This window comes from Arachis stenosperma, chromosome 9 (genome assembly GCF_014773155.1).
Source record: "Arachis stenosperma cultivar V10309 chromosome 9, arast.V10309.gnm1.PFL2, whole genome shotgun sequence".
Classification (NCBI taxonomy): domain Eukaryota; kingdom Viridiplantae; phylum Streptophyta; class Magnoliopsida; order Fabales; family Fabaceae; genus Arachis; species Arachis stenosperma.
In genome coordinates, this window is record NC_080385.1 from 3,450,641 (window position 1) to 3,463,514 (window position 12,874).

Below are 12,874 nucleotides of genomic sequence, written 5' to 3' on the forward strand. Positions count from 1 at the left end.
TTTCCAATACATGTGCATCGTAAATCCTGGGAAATAAAATATTTTTAATATTTATTATATAAAAAACACGACCCCATTGATTTGATTGAAATAAATGAATTAATTTAATTTTAATTTACACTAATTTTGTTGTCTTATTTATTTTGATTAATAATTTTTAAAAATATTATAATTAATTATTTATTTGATTTAATTAAAATAATATTAAATTATTTAATATTTTACTTGACTACATCAATTATAACTAATTAATTATATTAATTATTTGATTTGATTGAAATAAATAAATTAATTTTATTTTAATTTATATTAATTTTTTTATTTTATATTTTTTTATTAATAATTTTTAAAAATGTTATAATTAATTATTTATTTGATTTGATTGAGATAAATATTAAATAATTTAATTTTTTAATCACATTAATTATAACTAATTAATTACATTAATTATTTATTTAAATAAATTGATTTTGTTTTATTTGTATTATTGTTTTTCGTCTTATTTATTTTGATTGATAATTTTTAAAAATATTATAATTTTTATATGGGATATTCATATGATATTTTTATTTATTTAACTTATTTTATTGAGACAAACAATTATAATTAATTTATTATATCAATTATTTAATTAAAAATTTAAATATATGTTATTTGATTTAACTTATTGTCATGTTAACATTTGAAAAGTTGTTTATCAAAATTTTCTCTTTATTTTTTTTCGTAATCTTGAATATTTTTATTTTAAATCTCAAAATTTTATTTACTATTTATATTATATTTTAATATCAAATTTAATACTTCTATTAATATTTTCTTATAATTTATTATTTAATAATTTTATGCACACCATCAATTATATAATCATGAATATTACTTTAATTTATTAAAAAATACAATCTTATTTTTTTATTTTAATTATTTCTGTATTTTATAACATATTCACCCTAAAAAGTCATATATTCTAGAATAGAATCTTATTTTTTTCACCGATTACTCTTTTATTTTGTAATATTTTTTCTCTTATGATGCATTATTTTTACTTTTAAAAATTTTTTATTAGCTATAAAATATTATTATTTATTATTGTACTCTATCTCCACAAAATTACAAACTAGTGTTATGACAGTCTTCAAATGATCAAAATATTCCACTATTAATATTAACCTATTCAAGTTTAGAATTTCGGGAGGCTAAATTACACAAGGAATACAAGAGACGAATGGCAGATTACAAGTATTTGAACAGGGCTTCATCTCTCTTAAATGATATAAGCATCGAAGTGAGGTGCAATGGTTTATTTAGATCCAGAGCTTTAAGTCCTTGCAATTCCTTCCCTGCCTCTATCAAGCCTATTGCCTGTTCAATTCAATAAATAAAGGGTTATGCTCCAGCCACCCAAAAAAGGTATCCAGGGACAATAGAATCTCAAGGATCCAAGTTACAAAGCAAAAGGAAATGCTTGCCTGTGCAGCACTGCTTGATGGTTCTCCCTCACTGGCACTGCAATTACATGGCCTATATAGCAGAATAATTAATCAATTTCCATGACTCAAGGAATGAAGATTAGCAGCAAGAGAGTACATTACATGGCAAGACAACCTTGGTACCGAAGCAACAACCAAAGTTCATATAAAGCAAAGAAAAGAAAATAAATGAACCTGGTTTTTTCTTGTATCAAAAGAACTTGAATTAATAACCTTCAACCTCTACAAAAACTTAGTAACCAATTATCAGACTCAAAACAATATCAAATCCGTTCCACAAAATCAAAATTAGTATCACAACACCAACAAACAAGAAGAATTTGAATAATGACATCAAAAAATAAAAAATAACCTAGACTAATTAATTCTAACATATCAATTTCAGGTCATTTACAAACCACAAAGAACTATCAAAAGCCTGAAATAAACTCACTCTTAGGCAATAACTTAGCACATACTAATAACATCAACAAGTTTATACTTTAAACTGTATCAGCAGCGTAATGAGATAGTTTTTCTAATGAACAATAATCAACATATTTCCCTTATGATACAAGTATTTGTATAGGACCTTATTTTTCTGAACAAGAAGAAAAATGTTCCTGCCAAAAAAAAAAGAGCCTTCGCGGCCATAGAATAAAATGCCAAAAAGCAAGTAATTTATTTTGATTTTTCAAAGCAAGTAAACTAAATCATTCAAACAGTTACTTCATTTGCCTTCAAAATACCAACTTGAACAAAAATAAAATCAGAGTCAGAATTAGAATAACAAAAATCAAATGAACAAAATGGATGAAAGATAGTGTAAAGAAAGTGGACTCAGAAAGTGTTAGAATCACCATTATATGTGCTATTTCTGAGTTGAAGTCCAAGTTGTAGCATTTAGTGTTATGTCAAACTTATTAAATGGCTTTCCAAGATGTAGCTTCTTAAAAGGTTCAGAGATTTCACTCATTTCCTTACAATTTTTCTAACTTCCCTAACTTTCCCTTACAATTTTCATCAACAAATAGGGCAAATCTTAAAATACTAATAATTATTACCTGTTCCAAAGTTGGCCTTGACTCGATCTGGCTCCCTATGCTAAGAATATAGACAAACAAGGATAACCACTCTAGCCTAAATTTTTGTAATCTGCCAAATTCAGTTTATCAAACAAATCAGATACCTTAGCATATTTTCATAGGAATGAAATCTTAATAATATATTCTCCAAATCTTTCACAGCCATCATTGCTTTTTTAATTAGCTTTTGTATATATATATATATATATTAGTAATAGACAATAACAACTACTATCAAAGTAATTAACTACCACTATCCCATGTTGAAGGTTTCTCAATAATAATGTGAAGTCAATAAAAAAAATTAACGCTAGCTCTATATCCCTCTTCTAATGCTAAACATCTAGTTCTATATATATATATATATATATATATAGATATAGAGAGAGAGAGAGAGAGAGAGAGAGAGAGAGAGAGAGAGAGTAACCTTCTGCGCTTTCAGGAGAGAAATCTGTGCTTTCAGTTTGGTGGACAAGAAGGAGAAACAACTAGAGAACAGGGGAATGGATTATTAGTGAGGTAAATTATTAATCCAACATCATAACCAAAGTAATTATCATCAGTGAGGTTTTCAAAGTATCATATCTAGAATGATCACAAAATAAAGAAGTGCATGCATAGCTAATAGCAATCGGAGTTGCCTAGGATCTGATCTTGATAAGAACACTTAGCTTGTTCAAAAGTAATCATGGACAGATCGGAGTACAATATAATGATGACTTAAATATGGCTATGGCAATACCAACGAAATATTTGGCATGGTCCCTAGAAATATGCTTCAACATGAAATCTAAGGTAATAATAAAAATGACCATGGATCTTAGTTTCCCCAAAAACATTAACAAAAATATATTAAACAAAATATATATTGTTTTTGGTGACAAACAAAATATATATATTTAAATATAAACATATATAGTGGTTGGTTTTTTATACCCATACAGCATTTTGAAAATATTTGGCATGGCCATTAAGGTAAAATTTGACTAACCGAATCTTGAACCAACCCCTTGACACCTTTGCTGAGAAAGCCAAGGTTTCCCTCACAGTCATTTCTCCAATATGAACATCATTCTGGTTAATGTATATTGCAGTTCTTTGAGGTACAAACTTATTCATTCATTTCATGGCCATTATAGGTAACTCTGCCACTAACCTGCAACATATTTTTCAGCAAAAAAATGGATATAAGGTGAGCAATAATCATGGTTATCTGATTGATGCATACATGAAGAAAAACATGAAAGAAGCACTTTAACCTTAAGATCCAGACCAAGCTTTCCTGCCAGAGCCAAAAGGAGTGTGGTTTTTCCAGAACTTGGAGGGCCTAAAAGCAATGTCATCCTGAAAATGAAAACATAATGTAGTGGTGAATAGGAAGATGAATAAAGTTTGAGCTTCAGGATTTCAACTAATCCTATCTTCTTACCTACAAGGTCTTACAATTCCACTAGTATCTTTAAGAATGGTCACTTGCTTCTTTTGGTTTGAAAAGATATGAAGATAATTGAAATAACTCGGGAAGATTAAGAATTTCAGAATAAGCACAAATCTTACACAAACTAAAACTCTCAGGAATTGGAGTGCAATTCCAAATGTCTCACAAATTTAAATATTTATTTACATTGTTATCTTCATAGACGTGTTTCACAAACTCATAATAATACAATATGATAATATCTCAATACATTATTTTAAATTCTAATAACTACATGAAATAAAATAAATTAAGTATCACTGAATTAGAGTAAATAATCATAACATCAGTTGTTGTCTTCATACAAGCTATGAATTTCAACAATAATACATTAAGTAGTTGTCTTCTATTTACATAACTTTGCACACTAAATCAAATTCACATTTTTCTCAATTAACCCACTGCAAATTGATGAAATTATAAGTGTAACTGCAATTCCAATTAAAAAAGTGGTTAAGGCTGCATTTAGTGTTGCCTCCAAATGTTTTTTCAATTTCCTACTCTGCTATCATTACTTCCAGTGCCTCCAATCTTTCTTCTATCGTCTTCAAACTTTCAACCACACCATTCTGATTGACATAAGCTTTATGTGAATATGACTCAACATATTCATCAAGCCAAGCAAAGTATTTGCAATGTGGAGCTGTGGTCTGCAACAAATAACATTCCATGGTAACGGCAACGAATTTTGAAACAAAACTAAAATTGAAAAATGATTACCTTAAAATAAGAGCAACCATAAAAAAGTCTGTTCGGATTTTCTGCAGTGCTAGATTGAAACCATATTGCATATGTGCCACAATGACATCTGGGTGCTACAAATCTTTTCTCGCCTTGGTTTGCCTTTTCCCCTATACTCCCAGTGGAACCCAGAGTTGGACTCCAGCACAAATTCTTCCCAGCTTCATTGCTTTCCTCCACGGTTCGTGAAGAAGAGTCTCTGACTTTCATAGCCATATTGTTCTTCAGGAGAAAAGCCCTTATCTTCACTCTACACACAATGAAGACAATGAAGAATAAAGAAAAAACCCTAAATAACTATGAACACCCAGGAGATAACTGCTCATAATGAAACGCAACGTTTCAACAAAGGTACAGGGGGCGATTTGTCCCAATTATGAAGGAGAGAAACCCACGTGGATAAGTTACTGACACATCAGCCAGTGACCTGCTCGGAACCGGTTGCAGGGACTGGAAAGCACAAATATCATAATAGATAGGGATCGATTTGGGTATTTAGATTTCTTAGGGGGTGGGAAGTCCATCGGACAAATCGTTAAGGATCGGAAAGGGCATTTACTCTATTTTTTATTTATTATAATTTTAAAAATATATGTTCCTTAACTAAAAAAAATATTAAAAGAACGTAAATTTTTAGTTTCTAAAACTCTTCACGTCCCTGATCCAAAAGCCCCTCATGAAAAAACCACCCGGCGAGTAGTGATGTGTGCCTGCTGGCACCTTGCCTGGCTCATCGCTATCGGAAGAGATAACTATGATGTTGAGATCCTTCTTAGGTTGCATCCCGAGAAAGATGAAAGTCATAGGGTACATCGGGGTCAAAGAAAGGTGTACTAATAAGACGTTGAAAAGGTCTACTATGTACTACATAATTACGTACCTGAAGTGCCGCACAATACGTATAATACTCGCCACGCACTGGCTCCTGGTGGACATACGGATGATCAATCTCGTAAAACAGGACTCCCATGTCCATCTAAAGAGGAGTAAGGAGTAAGAATTGAGGAGTTCTTAGTAAGGTCGGGGTTTACAGTTAAGTCCATTTATGTCCGTGATCACATAATCATACTTAAGTTTCAGACAAATATATATACATAACAACATTGTAAGCCAAAACACAAATAACAGAAAAAACAAGAGACATATGCACAATCACACTCAATATGCAGTCACACAGCTATGCGCAAACAAGTATGATGCATGTCTGATCCTATTGTATGTAGTAAGCTCATTTGTCGGTTTCGACCTGCACCCGACACATTCCGACCCTCCAGGTCAGATAAGGCCTTCCCAGAACTTAATCCCAGATTAAGTACCGCATACCTTCTACCAAGTATTCTCGACTTGCAGGGCTGGTATTTGCTCAGATCTCAATATACCGCAGGTATGCGAGTTAGGCTTCTACCAAGCATTCAGCTTGCGGGATTGGTACTCTTTCTATCGCAGCCTGTCTGGGAGGCAACAACACAATACAGGCGTCCTCGCATAATAATCTCAAGCATTGCTCGAAGGCTCATAATTCACATATAACCATACTTTCCATCACTTATCAATCATCTTTATCATCTCTCCACAATCATAAATCAAGCATCACAATATCACCGTGATCTCTTTTTACAATTCTCTGTTTACTCTGTAAGGTTAAGCATAAGGTTAAGCACACTGCTTTATAGCCATTAAGTCCTTTTCTTTCTAACATGTATACGAGTTTCTAAATCCCATTTCATTATCTTATATACCCTTATACCTTCTCTTATACATTTTCTTAGGTGTTTAGTAAAGAGAATTAGGGAATTTCGGACTCAAAATTGCCTTTCTGGGACTTTTAGAAAAAATTTGTATTTTTATCAATATTTTATTCAACTTTTAAAAATTACATTTTGACCTCTTAACTTTTTAGAAATTACATTTTGATCACTTTAACTTTTAATATTTGCACATTTTGTCCCTTCAACTTTTTTTAATTAACTTTCAACCCCAAACTTTTTAATAATTATGATTTAACCCCAAAATCTTCAAAACAAACGTTTTTCTTGTCTTTCTAAACCAAAAATATTTTTTCAAAAGTTCATCAGAATCCAGCTCGATTTTTAACTAGTTTTTCAATCTTTTCAATAACCGATTTTTACCCGATTTTCACCAAACCAAGGAGCAATGTTTCAGCCATCAAATATCTTGAATACCATGGCTGAAAGGCCACGTTTTCCACCAGCAACAACAACTTCACAACCTTTAATAACTTGATTTTCAAGCATTAAAATAACAAGATCTCATGACCAAATCATCACACAAACACTCAAAATCAAGTCTCAAACAACAAGATCTAATTTCACACTTCAAGAACACAACCAATCATTGATTAATTATTAATTTTTTAACAGCATAGTTCGAATTACTATTCGAGACAAACTTTAACTAATTCAAACCAACTAGGTTCGAATTACTTGCTGAAGCGTCCAAACGTGTAATTCGAACTCACCTAGTTCGAATTACTCTCCATCCTAGTTCGAACCAACTAGGTTCGAATTACATGCATCACTTGTTCCATCAATATTCGAGCTACTTTGGTTCGAATCATGTGTTTTTGTAGTTCGAACCAACCTGGTTCAAATTATATAGTAATGTGCTTTGGCTCATTCGTGAATCAATTTTCAGTTTGACGAATTTACGTAATTTTTTAGCTCTCTTGGCTTATTTACGTTTTTTACCCGAGTTTTTATAAATTTTTTTTGGATATAGTAATTTTATGTTTGAGTATTTTATATAAAAATATTTTTATTTAATAATTATATTTAGTTTAGATAATATAAAAATATTTTTTTATTTATTTATAATATTAAATAAAAAAATATTTAAAAAAAAGATATAAATTTTAATATTTTTTAATTAATTGCACTAACTGGTACACTGGTATTTTTGGGTGCACTTAAAATGTTTTCAATCTAGTTTCATTTTTCTTTAAAATTTCTAATATAAAATTTGATGACAGGAAGAGGTTGAATTGGATGCAAAGGTTGTAGGAAGAAAGGATGGGTTGACTTCTGTCATTGTGTAGGTAAGAAAAAAAAATTAAAAACAACAATATTTCTAAAGAGTTGGTTCATTGGGAGAGTCATGGATGGCTCCATAAATGGAAGTGTAAAAAGCTAAACTAGTAAGGGTGTGTTTGACAAATAAGTTGGGGAAGAGAGAAATACGTTTGAAATTTTTGAAAGTTTTACTTTTATGTTTAGCCATTTCTATCTTCTTGAACGTAGAATTGATTCTGCTTCTGAACGCATGTTTAGGAGAAACTAAAATTTGTACCTTCTGCGTTTCACGTTCATGGTTGCTTATTATGTTTAGAAAATTAGGTAAAAAATTTATTTCTTTTTTTACCAACCATACTCTTCATTTTCTTCTATAAAAAGGATATTACCTTCACAATAATTTTTTGTAGTTCTTCCTACTTCTTTACAGTTCTTCGTTCCAATTTTTTTTTCATTACAATAGTTCAGATTTATTTTAATCACTAACAAATTGAATATTTTAATTCTTTTATTATTTTCAATACTCATTTTCATATTTTAATTTTTATGTTTTTATTGTATTTTTTACTTATATTTTTTATTATATTTTTTATTTATATGATAAATATTTTTATATTATTTGTGTAGTGTTCTGATTTCTTATGTTATATTTTTATGAGTATTTTATCATTTACTATACTATTTTTTATATGTATATTTTTTATGAATTTTTTTTATTTTTTTTTGGCTTTGTTCATATAATTTTTTATTTATTTTATTGTATTTTTTTATTCATATGACAAATAATGTTGACTTTTTTTAATGATAATTTTATTATTTTTTTGTTCATATGATTTCTTTTTTTTTTCTATCCTTTATTGAATTATATTTATGTTGTGTATGAATTTTTTTATTTTTTATTCGATTTTATTCATACGAATTTCATTTACTTTTCATGGTATTTTTTTTGTTCATATGATATATGTTGTTGATTTTATGAAATTTTATTTTTTTTATCTGTATGATTTTTTTCTATTCTTTGATGTACTCTATTTTTGTTTTGTATTAATTTTTTTATTTTTTATTCTGACTTTGTAAAATTTGTAATTGTAATTATTATATACTACGTTTATTATCAAAAGTTTGTATAATATAAATTATAATCCTATAAAAAAAGGACAAAATAAATAAAAAATTAATTACAAGTAACAATAAAGTCATAAATAATGAAAATTTAAAGTCCAAAATAATACTAAATTAAAGAGCACTGACAATACTAGAGAAATTATAAAATATTTTCTTTTTATTTGACATTATAAAGTTTATAGTACTTTCTTTTATGTTTTTATTTTTTTTATTGTATTTATTTTATTTATTTATTTTATCTATATGATAAATATTTTTTATATTATTTTTGTTAATGTTCTGATTTTGCATATATATAAAAAAATATTTAAATTGATGTCTCTTTTAATAATTTTTCATCTAAAAGTAATTTTGAGTAGTATAATTCAAACAACATTTATTTTACTACAATCAATTTTGATATAAAAATTATCAAACATAAATCACATTAACCCAAACTTATTTTTTATCAAAATCAATTTTACAAAATCAATTTTATGCAAACTCTCATTTGCAAACTGTAATCCAAACACACACTAAACTTTGATCTTGAGTTTCTAGTTTGAAGAGAAATCTAATTAGGGTAGCAGTTCTAATCATATTTGAAGCGATAATCCTCATATTTAGATGTATACAAGAAAAAAGTGAAATCAATTAACTTTATTTTATGCTCATATATTATTAGAACTTATAAGGTTTCTGAGTGTTTGAATAATTCAAAACTGGCTTAATTTTTTTTCAATTTTTTTTATATTCATATTTTTGAGACATCTATGAGACTCTCACTTTGTGAATTAGTTTTCTTTCTTTTTTTTTTTTTGTCACTTTTAGTCATGTTAGTAGAAAAGAGAAAAATATATAGCCCTTACTTTAGAAAAGCTTTCTTTGGACTAAATCCCCATAGTAGTCCTCCAGATTCAGCCCGTGCACCGATTTAACCCTTGAGATTTCAATTGCACTATGTATGTCCTCCAGATTGCGATTCGAGCACCATAATGATCCTTAGGTGAATTTCCGGCGTGACTCAGCAACGGCCTTGCTTATGTAGCACAGCCACTGCCACGTTGGACGTTAGAGTGTACAGATGACGTGGATTGTGTTGTAAAATTTCCCAATGTAGTCCCTGGCTTCTTGTTTAAACCCTAAAACTTCGTTGGCCTCCCCTCAATGTGGTTCTCTCCATCAACGTCTCCTTCTACATCTGTATATGAATTCTTCGATTCATTTTGCTTGCTGCAATGTATTCCCTTGGGGTTTTTTTTTTGGTGAGTTTGGAGTTGGAGGAGGAAGAAAATAGAGGACTTATAGTATAAAATTTACACTACAAGCCTTCCCTTCTCCACTTTCCTTTATAGGAGAATTGCCACAGTTGAATTCGTAGTTGTATTGTTGATTTTTTTTTTTGAATATGGAATTTATCTTTCTGGTTTACTAGTTAGATGATTTGATTATTTCGAACTGTTTGCTGTTTTCTTTTTTATTTATGTTTAGCAAGTTATCTCTCTCAAGATGTACTTCCTCATTCCCCACTATTTTTTTCCAAGTAAAATATATTTTGAACATTTACAATTCAATCATCAACTTTAACCATTGATTATGTTTATATAAATTTTTTTTCCTACCTCAAAATTTGTTTCATTGGTTATCACTTATCATGGTTTTTGAAATTTGATTTTTTCTTTGTTAGTTCTACTTCCTAATCTTAATTTTACGCTTCCTGTAGTGATTTCAAAAGTGTTGAATGTTCTCTTTCTATCTCTTTTTTTCTATAATAATGGTAACTTTCTGTTTCAATTATCATCATTTTTTCAGCTGCAAGAGTGCTTTCATTGAAACATTTAGAGAGCGCATGTTTAAGCCTTCCTTGTCAACTATAGTTGGTGAAAATTCAAAGTAATCTCCGCATCATTGTTTTTTTTTTTTGTTGCATAATAGTAGCTTTATTGTCCTTCCATATATTAGAACTGGATTTTTGACTTCTTTGTATTTAGGTATTTAGCTTTTTGCATAATGATCTATTTCTTATCTTTTCATAATATATTGTTCTGTAAATATCACATACAGTTCCAAGGACATCCTTATGCGTGTTGTGGTGTCTTGTTACTAAGCTATTTATATGTAATTTGTAGGTTAAAAGTAGCTCTGGAACTGTAAATGATGTGGCAAACTCAATTATGCAAAAATTTTGGGACTCAGCGTTAGCGCTAGAGCCACCAGATGATTATGACACTCAGAAATACTTTGGTTGTATCTATTTTACTTCAGTATACAATTTGTTTTGGCCATTTAACAAGCATTTATGTTTGGTCGCAGTGAAGTTTCCGGGATAATGAATTCAGATGGAGCACATACTGCAAAGTCTACATACCAATCTGTAGGTCATGGAAATTCATTTACTTTTAAATTTGAGGATCCTAATGGTCAAGTGCATCGAGTCACCTGTGGTGAGTGACATCATTTTTCTTATCGAAAATTAGCCTTCAGCTTCTTGTGAATAAACATTAATGTTGTAATTTTTCTTTCCTACCTATTCTTTTATTCTTGGAAAAACTTTGTATCACCTCTTCCTTTTCTGTAGGAGCGAAAAATCTAGATTAGCTTGTATCTGCTATCATGGAAAGGGTCAGTAATAATGACAGATCACGCCCCGTAATTTTGGTAAGTCTTCTTCTAGTTCAGTTCTCTTCCTTTTGATTGTAAGCTCATGTATTCATTATGTTGCTTGTTTTTTCTTTCCTTCTAGTATGATGACGATGAAGGTGATAAAATTGTTATTGCAAACGATAGTGATCTCGTTTCTGCTGTCAGCTATGCTCGATCTGCAGGACTGAAGGTGAAGATTATGCTTTTACAAGCTATTGTCTCGGTTTCCATGGTTTAATTCTTATTTGGTGTATGCATTTAAGCATCTTTGGCCTTGAAGTTGGATTTGGGAGTTTACAGATTCAGCTAAACCCGTGACACCGCAATCTGCAATAGCCATGACCACAACTACAGCTACGAGACGGAGAACAGAAGTTCAGCTAAACCCGTGACACCGCAGTCTGCAATAGCCATGACCACAACTACAGCTACGAGACGGAGAACAGAAGGCGGCATGTTGTCCATTTGCTCGAGTATTTTTGCAGGTGCTGTTGTTCTAACGAGCATTGGCGTGGTGGCTTACTTGAAGCGCTCAAATCAGTGATTTCTTCACCAGTTGGAAAACACATCAGGCAGTAAAAATTCATATACAATAAGAACTAAACACAACAACAGATGCATAAGGAGACGTTGATGGAGAGAACCACATTGAGGGGAGGCCAACGAAGTTTTAGGGTTTAAACATGAAGCCAGGGACTACATTGGGGAATTTTACAACACAATCCACGTCATCTGTACACTCTGACATCCAACGTGACAGTAGCTGTGCCACATAAGCAAGGCCGTCGCTGAGTCACGCCGGAAATTCACCGAAGGACCATTATGGTGCCCGAATCGCAATCTGGAGGACATAAATAGTGTAATTGGAATCTCAGGGGCTAAATTGGTGCACGGGCTGAATCTAGGGGACCATTATGGGGATTTAGTCGCTTTCTTTGACTACTGATGATTGATTGTCTTTAGACTAAGAAATTCCCTCAAACAGTTTATAATGCTTAGTCATCGGAAAAAAAAAATAAAAAAAGAACTAAAAAATGTCTTAACAAACAATATTTTGTATGCATCTGCAATATAATATTTTAAGTGTAATTAACTGTACAAATAAAGATGATAATAAAAAGTTATTTTGGGCCTCAAAAAATTCATATTTTGACAAAATAGATCTCTAACAAGAAAATATTCTTGAACAATAGTTTTGTTTGACAAGACAATTTATATATTTGGTCAACTTTTAACTTAATTAACTATTTTTTTATGGAATTATTACTTTAATTTTACTACAATTTACATCATCTTCGTCTTCATTTGGTCAAGGTTAAATTATAAGTA

At 30.2% G+C, this 12,874-nt stretch overlaps 2 long non-coding RNA genes across 5 annotated transcripts; one reads left to right on the top strand and one right to left on the bottom strand.

Moving 5' to 3' along the window:
• Positions 1–1,715: 1,715 nt before the first annotated feature.
• On the bottom strand, positions 1,716–3,785 carry LOC130951211 (uncharacterized). The gene is made up of 3 exons (XR_009073878.1): positions 3,543–3,785; positions 2,979–3,039; positions 1,716–2,621 (listed from the first exon to the last, which is right to left on the bottom strand). It is a non-coding gene; the product is annotated as an uncharacterized LOC130951211 (long non-coding RNA).
• A 6,294-nt stretch (positions 3,786–10,079) lies between these two features.
• On the top strand, positions 10,080–12,661 carry LOC130951300 (uncharacterized). Of its 4 annotated transcripts, XR_009073914.1 has the most exons (6): positions 10,089–10,167; positions 10,715–10,795; positions 11,032–11,146; positions 11,216–11,346; positions 11,481–11,560; positions 11,646–12,661. It is a non-coding gene; the product is annotated as an uncharacterized LOC130951300 (long non-coding RNA). The 4 variants fall into 4 exon arrangements; XR_009073916.1 differs by lacking the exon at positions 10,715–10,795 and having other exon boundaries at positions 10,080–10,167; XR_009073913.1 differs by having other exon boundaries at positions 10,083–10,167; positions 11,032–11,346.
• The last annotated feature ends 213 nt before the right edge of the window (positions 12,662–12,874 follow it).